At 38.5% G+C, this 8088-nt stretch overlaps 1 pseudogene across 1 annotated transcript; it reads right to left on the bottom strand.

Moving 5' to 3' along the window:
- Positions 1–2034: 2034 nt before the first annotated feature.
- On the bottom strand, positions 2035–7213 carry LOC308622309 (glutathione peroxidase 7-like; annotated as a pseudogene). Its single transcript has 2 exons — positions 7083–7213; positions 2035–2760 (listed from the first exon to the last, which is right to left on the bottom strand). The product of its transcript is annotated as a glutathione peroxidase 7-like (transcript).
- Positions 7214–8088: the final 875 nt, after the last annotated feature.

Raw genomic sequence — 8088 nt, 5'->3', positions numbered from 1 at the left:
TCATTTTGGGCTAAATCTGTGGAGTCTGAAGGACTGTGGTAGCCTTTATTGAGAGCTAAATAGTATGATTCCTTCCCTTTAGGTTTCTGAACTACGAGACAACGAGACTGATTCTGCAGGAAAGCACAGGCCTTGAGAAAGCAGCTTTGACTTCAGGCTACAGTGAGTACACGAATTATTTTGGTTAATGGGCTGAAAGTCCTGTGATAGAACCCTCTCCCCTCTTTCAGATCCATGACGTCTATAGATCTTAGCCCATTTAAGTTTGGTGTAGCCTGGAAAAGTCCTCCTCCTCTATGCTCTCTTCTCCCATAGGTTTATTAACACCTATTAAAATTGTGTCTTTATTCTGGGACAGAGATGGACAATAAGAGTCCTATAGGATTAAAAAAGGTAAGAAATTCCACTGCTTCTTCCATCTCCTCTAGATGCTCTGTGGTCTTCTGTCTTCATCCCTTTAATAGAGTTGAGACTGATTATGTACACTTTAGTGTGACCAAGTTCTATAGATTAGCCCAGGTTTGCTGAGCCAGCAGCCAGCTTACTTCCAAGGGATCCTGGCACTGAAGGAATATGAGTAACTGAAATCCCAGGCTATAGATTTCAAGAGTGTTGCCTCCAATTCTTGACAATTGCATAGATATAACAATTTATACAAGAACTAAATAGATTTGTGGGTTACCCTGTAAACTTAACCACCATGTATAACACGTTGTAGAAATTTTCTTCTGTTCCTGCTTTGTTAAGAGATTTCCTTAAAAATCAGGAATGGATAGTGCCTTTTTTCAAATGCTTTTTCTGAGTCCTATCGAGGTGATCATATTATTTTCTCTTTTGGTTGTTGATATGGGGAATAATGTTGATGGATTTTTGAACGTTAAATCAACCTTGCATTTCTGGAATAAACTCCACTTGGTCATCACGTATTATCCTTATTTTTTGTTTCATCTGATTTTTTATTATTTTGCTGAGGACTTTTTCAGCTATGTTCATGAGGGATACCTTCTGTGATTTCTCTTCTGTTATGTTTTTGTCTGGTTTTGCTATCAGAGTAATGCTGGCCTCATTTAGAAGAGTTGGGAAGTATTCACTCATTATCCATTTTCTGGAAGAGTTTATGTAGAATGGTAATTCTTTCTTTAATGTTTGGGAAAATTCACCAGTGAAGCCATCTGTGCCGGAGTTTTCTTTGTGGGAAGGTTTGTAACAACAAACTCAATTTCTTTGATAGCCGTAGAGAGGCTCCTCAGAATATCCAAGCTTATTTTCGAGTGATTTTTGTTAGTTTGTGTCTTTCAAGTTATCTCTCCACTTTATCCAAGTTGTTGAACTTATTGCTATAAACTTGTCTATCCTTATTATCCCTTTAATATGTTTAGAATCTGCAGTGATGTCATTTCTCTCCTTCCCAGTGTTGATAATTTGTGTTATCTCACATCTTTCCCTTATAAGTCTGGCTAGAAGTTTATCAATTTTATTAAAGTTCTCAAAAAACCAGCTTTTGATATCATTGATATTCTCTATTACTTTTTCCCCGATTTTTTTTAACATTTATTATTTCCTTCCTTTGGCTCACTCTGTTAAACTTGCTCCTCCTTTCTAGTTTTTTAAATTGGAAGCTGAGGTCTTTGATTTAAGACCTTTTCACTTTTCTAATATAGACAGTTAGTACTATAAATTTTCTTCTAAGTTCTGCTTTAGAGGAAGCCCACAAATTATTTTTTTTGGTGGGGGGGGACCTTCAAGTTTTTATTGATCACAACTTATTTTTTCATTCATCTGCAGAAAAGAATTTTTGAATGCCTCCTAGTTAGCTGTCACTGCCCTAGACACTTTCATAGGCCTTTCATCCTCATCCTTACAACAGCCCTGTGAGGTAGGAGTTGGCCCCATTTTACAGAGTTCATAACAGGTAGGAGATTATTGCTTCAGATACTTCTATTTGCCACATGTTTTCATGGACTAGAGGTTCTTACTGAGTCATTTGGTCAAGAGCTCTCACTGGTCAGGGCTTCCTACAGGTTGCTCTAAGATTCAAAGAATCAAACGACTAGAATTTTCCTGCGACAGGAGTGCTGGGGTCGGTGGGATAAGAGTGAAGGAAGTAGAGTCAGTAGTCTCTCCCTTTGTAGTACCATTTGGGTTTGCTTTGGTCACTTGTGCACAGCGCGGGGAGGGGAGGGGACAGTGGGAGAGGAGGGAAAGTGATTTTAAGTCTTCTCGCTTCTTCAGGATGAGCTTCCTCACAAGCGCTATAATCTGGGACCCGATCTCCTCCACCGACATGGTTGGGTCCCAAGCGCCCTATCACCTTTCCAACTGGGGCCACTAGGTACTTACAGAAGTTCCCGGTGGGCTCCTTCCCAGAAGTCTGGGTCAGGTACTTGAAGGCAGGGTGGGCACCAGTGCCGGTGACTGCGATCTTGCAAAACATGGGGAAAGAGACACTGTAGGTGCGGCGGGCAAAGCTCTCCATCTCCTGCTGTCGGGTGTCTGTTGGCCAAACTGGTTGCAGAGGAACGCAAGCACGTTGAAGTGATGGGACCGCAGGTCCCGCTGTATCTGCTGCAGGGCCTGGTAGTGCTGGTCTGTCAAGCCTCACTCGCTAGCCATGTTCACCACCAGGGACACCGAGCCGCGGTGCTTCTCCAGCGACACCCCTGGATGCTGACCACCTTGAAGTCGTAGAAGTCCTGCTGCCGCTGTGCACAGGCGGCAGCCGCCAGGAGCAGCCACGCCGTAGCCAGTGCCGCCACCTGACTCGCTCCCGAGCAGGCGGTGTGGCAAGGGCAAAGGCAGGGCGCGGCCCACAAATTTTTATATGTTGTATTTTTGTTTTAATCAGATCAAAATTTCTAATTTCTCTTTTGATTTCTTGTGACCCATAGGTTATATCGAGGTGTGTTATTTACTTTCCAAATATTTGGAGATTCTTCCCCAAATATTTCTATTATGGAATACTTATTTCCTGCTACTGTGGTCAGAAAACATACTTGTATGATTTGAATTTTTTGAATTTATTGAAATATTTAGTATGACTTGGAATATGGTCTACCTTGGAAGTGTAATGTGTGCATGAAGATAAGAATTTTGTATTCTGTTGCTGGGTATAATGTTCTATAAATGTGAATTATGCCAGTTGGTTAATAATGATGTTCAAATTTTCTATATCCTTATTGATCTTTACTTGTTCTATCAATTATTGAAAGATATTGAAATCTTCTACTGTTGTGGCTTTGTCTATTTCTCATTGTAGTTTTTTGTCAGTTTTCATTTCATGTAATTTGAAGTTCTCTTATTATGTGTATAAATGTCTAGGATTATTATGTCCTCTTGATGAATTGACCTATTTATCATTAGGAAATGACCTTCTTTATATCTGATAGTATTCTTTGTTCTGAAATCTACTTTTTCTGATATTGATATAAAGATTTCAGCTTTCTTTTGATTGCTGTTAACATGGTGTTTCTTTTACCATCCTCATACCTGTGACCTATTTGTGTCTTTATATTTGAAGTGAATTTCTTATGGGCAGCATATTGTTGTGTCTTGTTTATTTATCCAACTGGAAAACCTCTGCCTATTAATTGAGGTGTTTAGACCATTTACATATTTTGTGTTTGTTCAAATGGTTTGGTTTAAATCTATCATTTTGCTGCTTGATTTCGATTTCTCCCACCAGTTCTTTATTCCCTTTTCCAAAATTTTCTGGCTTCTTTGGGATTAACTGAACACTTTTTGTGATTTAATTTTAATTCATTTGTTGGCTGAATGGCTGTAAATCTTCTGCTATTTTAGTGGCTGATTTAAAGATTGTAGTATACATCTTTAGCTCATTACACTCTCCCTTCAAATGATGTTATACCATTTAATCAATAGTATACTAAATTTATAGTGTGCTTCCATTTCTTCTGTGCCAGCCTTTGAACTAACACAGACATACATTTTACTTTTACATTTATTATAAACCCCATGATACATGGTTTCTACTTTTGTTTAAACAATTAGTATCTTTTTTTTTGAATTTTTGAATTTAATTTAATTTATTTTTTTATACAACAGGCTCTTATTAGTTATCTATTTTATACATATTAGTATATATATATCAATCCCAATCTCCCAATTCATCCCACAGCCACCACCCCCGCCGCTTTCCCCCCTTGGTGTCCATACGTTTGTTCTCTACATCTGTGTCTCCATTTCTGCCCTGCAAACTGGTTCATCTGTACCATTTTTCTAGGTTCCACATATATGCGTTAATATACGATATTTGTTTTTCTCTTTCTGACTTACTTCACCCTGTATGACAGTCTCTAGATCCATCCACGTCTCTACAAATGACCCAATTTCGTTCCTTTTTATGGCTGAGTTATATTCCATTGTATATATGTACTACGTCTTCTTTAACCAGTCATCTGTCGATGGGCATTTAGATTGCTTCCATGACCTGGCTATTGTAAATAGTGCTGCAATGAACATTGGGGTGCATGTGTCTTTTTTTTTTTTTTTTTTTTAAAGTTTATTTATTTATTTTTTAAATTAGTTTCTGCTTTATAACAAAGTGAATCAGTCATACATATACATCTGTTCCCACATCCCTTCCCTCATGCATCTCCCTCCCTCCCACCCTCCCCATCCCACCCCTCCAGGCGGTCACAAAGCACCGAGCTGATCTCCCTGTGCTCTGCGGCTGCTTCCCACTATCTATCTACCTTACGTTTGGTAGTGTATATATGTCCATGCCTCTCTTTCGCTTTGTCACAGCTTACCCTTCCCCCTCCCCATATCCTCAAGTCCATTCCCAAGTAGGTCTGTGTCTTTATTCCCGTTTTGCCCCTAGGTTCTTCATGACATTTTTTTTTTTTTAATTCCGTATATATGTGTTAGCATACGGTATTTGTCTTTCTCTTTCTGACTAACTTCACTCTGTATGACAGACTCTAGGTCTATCCACCTCATTACAAATAGCTCAGTTTCGTTTCTTTTTATGGCTGAGTAATATTCCATTGTATATATGTGCCACATCTTCTTTATCCATTCATCCGATGATGGACACTTAGGTTGTTTCCAGCTCCGGGCTATTGTGAATAGAGCTGCAATGAATATTTTGGTACATGTCTCTTTTTGAATTATGGTTTTCTCAGGGTATATGCCCAGTAGTGGGATTGCTGGGTCATATGGTAGTTCTATTTGTAGTTTTTTAAGGAACCTCCATACTATTCTCCATAGTGGCTGTATCAATTTACATTCCCACCAGCAGTGCAAGAGGGTTCCCTTTTCTCCACACCCTCTTCAGCATTTGTTGTTTGTAGATTTTCTGATGATGCCAATTCTAACTGGTGTGAGGGGATACCTCATTGTAGTTCTGATTTGCATTTCTCTAATAATTAGTGATGTTGAGCATCTTTTCATGTGCTTCTTGGCCATCTGTATGACTTCTTTGGAGAAATGTCTATTTAGGTCTTCTGCCCATGTTTTGACTGGGTTGCTTGTTTTTTTAATATTGAGCTGCATGAGCTGTTTGTATATTTTGGAGATTAATCCTTTGTCCATTGATTCATTTGCAAATATTTTCTCCCTAAACAATTAGTATCTTTTAAAGAGCTTTACATAATAGTACAAAGCTCCTTCATGTTTTACCCATGTATTATTTATGTATTTTCTGGTGCTCTTCATTCCTTGTGTGGATCAGATTTCCTTCTGGCATCATTTTGTTCATCCTGAAGGTCATTCTTGGAGTGCAGGTGTGTGATGAATTCTTTCAACCTCTGTATATCTGAAAGTCTTTATTTTGCCTTTGTTCTTGAAAGATATGTTCTAAGTTTTTTCTTTCAGTGTAATAAAGATATTGCTCTACTATCTTTTGTCTTGCATTGTTTCTGGTGACAAATTTGATGTAGTCCTTATCTTTGTTCCTCTTACATAGTGTGCCATTTTTTCTTTGACTGCTTTTAAGTTTGTTTGTTTGTTTCTCACAGGTTTTGAGCCATTTAATTACAATGTGACTTGAGGTAGTTTTTTTCATGCATATCATACCTCAGATTTACTGAGGTATGATATGCAATTATAATTTTCGTCAAATTTGGAATGTTTTTAGGCATTATATCTTCAAAAATTATTCAGTCCCATCCTCCAACTCCTCTCCTGTGACTCCAATTACATGTGCTTAAAACTGCCCCACAGCTCACTGTTGCTTTTCCACTTCTTTTTTGATTCCCTTTGCTCTATGTATTTCATTTCTGATAGATTCTGTTGTCATGTTTTCAGTATATTAATTTTTCTTTTTGCCATTTATTCCATCTAGTGTTTTTATTTTAGTCTCTAGAATTTTTATTAAGGTCTTTAAATTTTTAAAATATCTTCCATGTCTCTACATACCTTTTTGAATACATGGAATACAGTTTAATTGTTTTAGTGTTCCTGTTGGATAATTCTAACGTATGTATTGGTTCTGGGTTGGTCCTACTCAATTGAATTACTTCTTCTTATGAGTCATATTTTCTTGCTTCTTTGCATGTCTGATAATTTTTGATTGGCATTGTGAGTTTCACCAGGCATTGTAAATTTTACTTTGCTGGGTACAGTTTATGTCTATTTTTATAAATATTATTGCGCTTTGTTCTGTGATGTAGTTACACTTCTTAAGAAATTGATCATTTCAGGTGTTACTTTTAAGATTTGTTAGGTACCAGAGCAGTGCTCGTTTTTAAGCTAATCATTTTCCATTACTGAGGTAAAAAAAAACTTGTGTGTACTCTACTACTGTCCCTCAGTTATTCAGGGTTATTCAGTTTGGCTGGTGGCAACAGGCACTATTCCCTGCCTTGTGTGAGCATTGGGCATTGTAACCCTTAATTATTTTGGGTGGTTCTTTCCCAAGCCTCATGTAGTTTCCTCAGTGCATGCACGGATCAGTACACAGGTGAATACTTACAGGGGTGACTTACAGATCTTCAGGTATTATGATATTCTCTCTGTGTGCAATTTCTCCTTTTGCTACTCTTTCCTGAGAACTCCAGTTGCTTTTGTCTCTTCAGAGTGTCAGTTCCATCTTCTCAGCTCAGGGAGTCTCCAGTCTCCACCTGGTTTCTTCCTTCCTGCACTGGAATGCTCTGGAAACTCTCTCATGACAGTCATAGGGCTCGTCTCTTTGTTTCCCATCTCTTGGTGATTGCTGTCTTTTGTTGCCTGATGTCAGTGCCTTGCAAGCCATTGTCTCGTATATTTTCAGTTTTTTGTTGTTTCAGATAGGAGGATAGATCTTGTCCCTGTTTCTCCATCTTGGGTGGAAGCAGAAGTCTGTAACTTTTTAAAAAGGGAAAAGGGGAAATATATTAACAATTTCAAACAACTGACCAGGGATCAGTTTTGAAGCATCAACTGTTTTTAAGTCAGGTATTGGCTGTATAATCATCTCTTTCATTCAGAATTAGAAAAAATAAGAAAACTAAGATAACTTTCACTGTATTGTGCAGTAAGAATTGTTTATAATGAGACCTTAAGATACCTAAAATAAGCTGAAATATCTTTTTTACAGAGATTTATTTAATTTATTTATTTACTTGTTTTTGGCTGCATTGGGTCTTTGTTGCCACGCACGGGGCTTTTCTCTAGTTGTGGCGAGCGGGGGCTACTCTTCGTTGCGGTGTGCAGGCTTCCCATTGCGGTGGCTTCTCGTTGTGGAGCAAGGGCTCTAGGCGCGTGGGCTTCAGTAGTTGTGGCACCTGGACTTCAGTAGTTGTGACTCACGGGCTCTAGAGCGCAGGCTCAGTAGTTGTGGTGCACAGGCTTAGTTGCTCTGTGGCATGTGGGGTCTTCACGGACCAGGGCTCGAACCCATGTCCGCTTCATTGGCAGGAGGATACTCAACCACTGTGCCACCGGGGAAGCCCTGAAATATCTTTTGAGACATCAAAAACATGTTAGACTATTTTGGCAGAGTTTTACAGTTCCAAATTATCTTGCATTCTAATAAATAGCACTTATGTATATGGTAACGCTCACGTAAAGAGAACACTTGTATCATTTTTCAGCTATTTAGGATAAAGTCCAGGACTGATTGTCCTAAAGGTCTTAATCATTTTATAC

Source organism: Mesoplodon bidens (genome assembly GCF_964165515.1).
Source record: "Mesoplodon bidens genome assembly, chromosome: 9".
Taxonomy (NCBI): domain Eukaryota; kingdom Metazoa; phylum Chordata; class Mammalia; order Artiodactyla; family Ziphiidae; genus Mesoplodon; species Mesoplodon bidens.
This window is presented reverse-complemented; position numbering and strand designations above follow the sequence as displayed.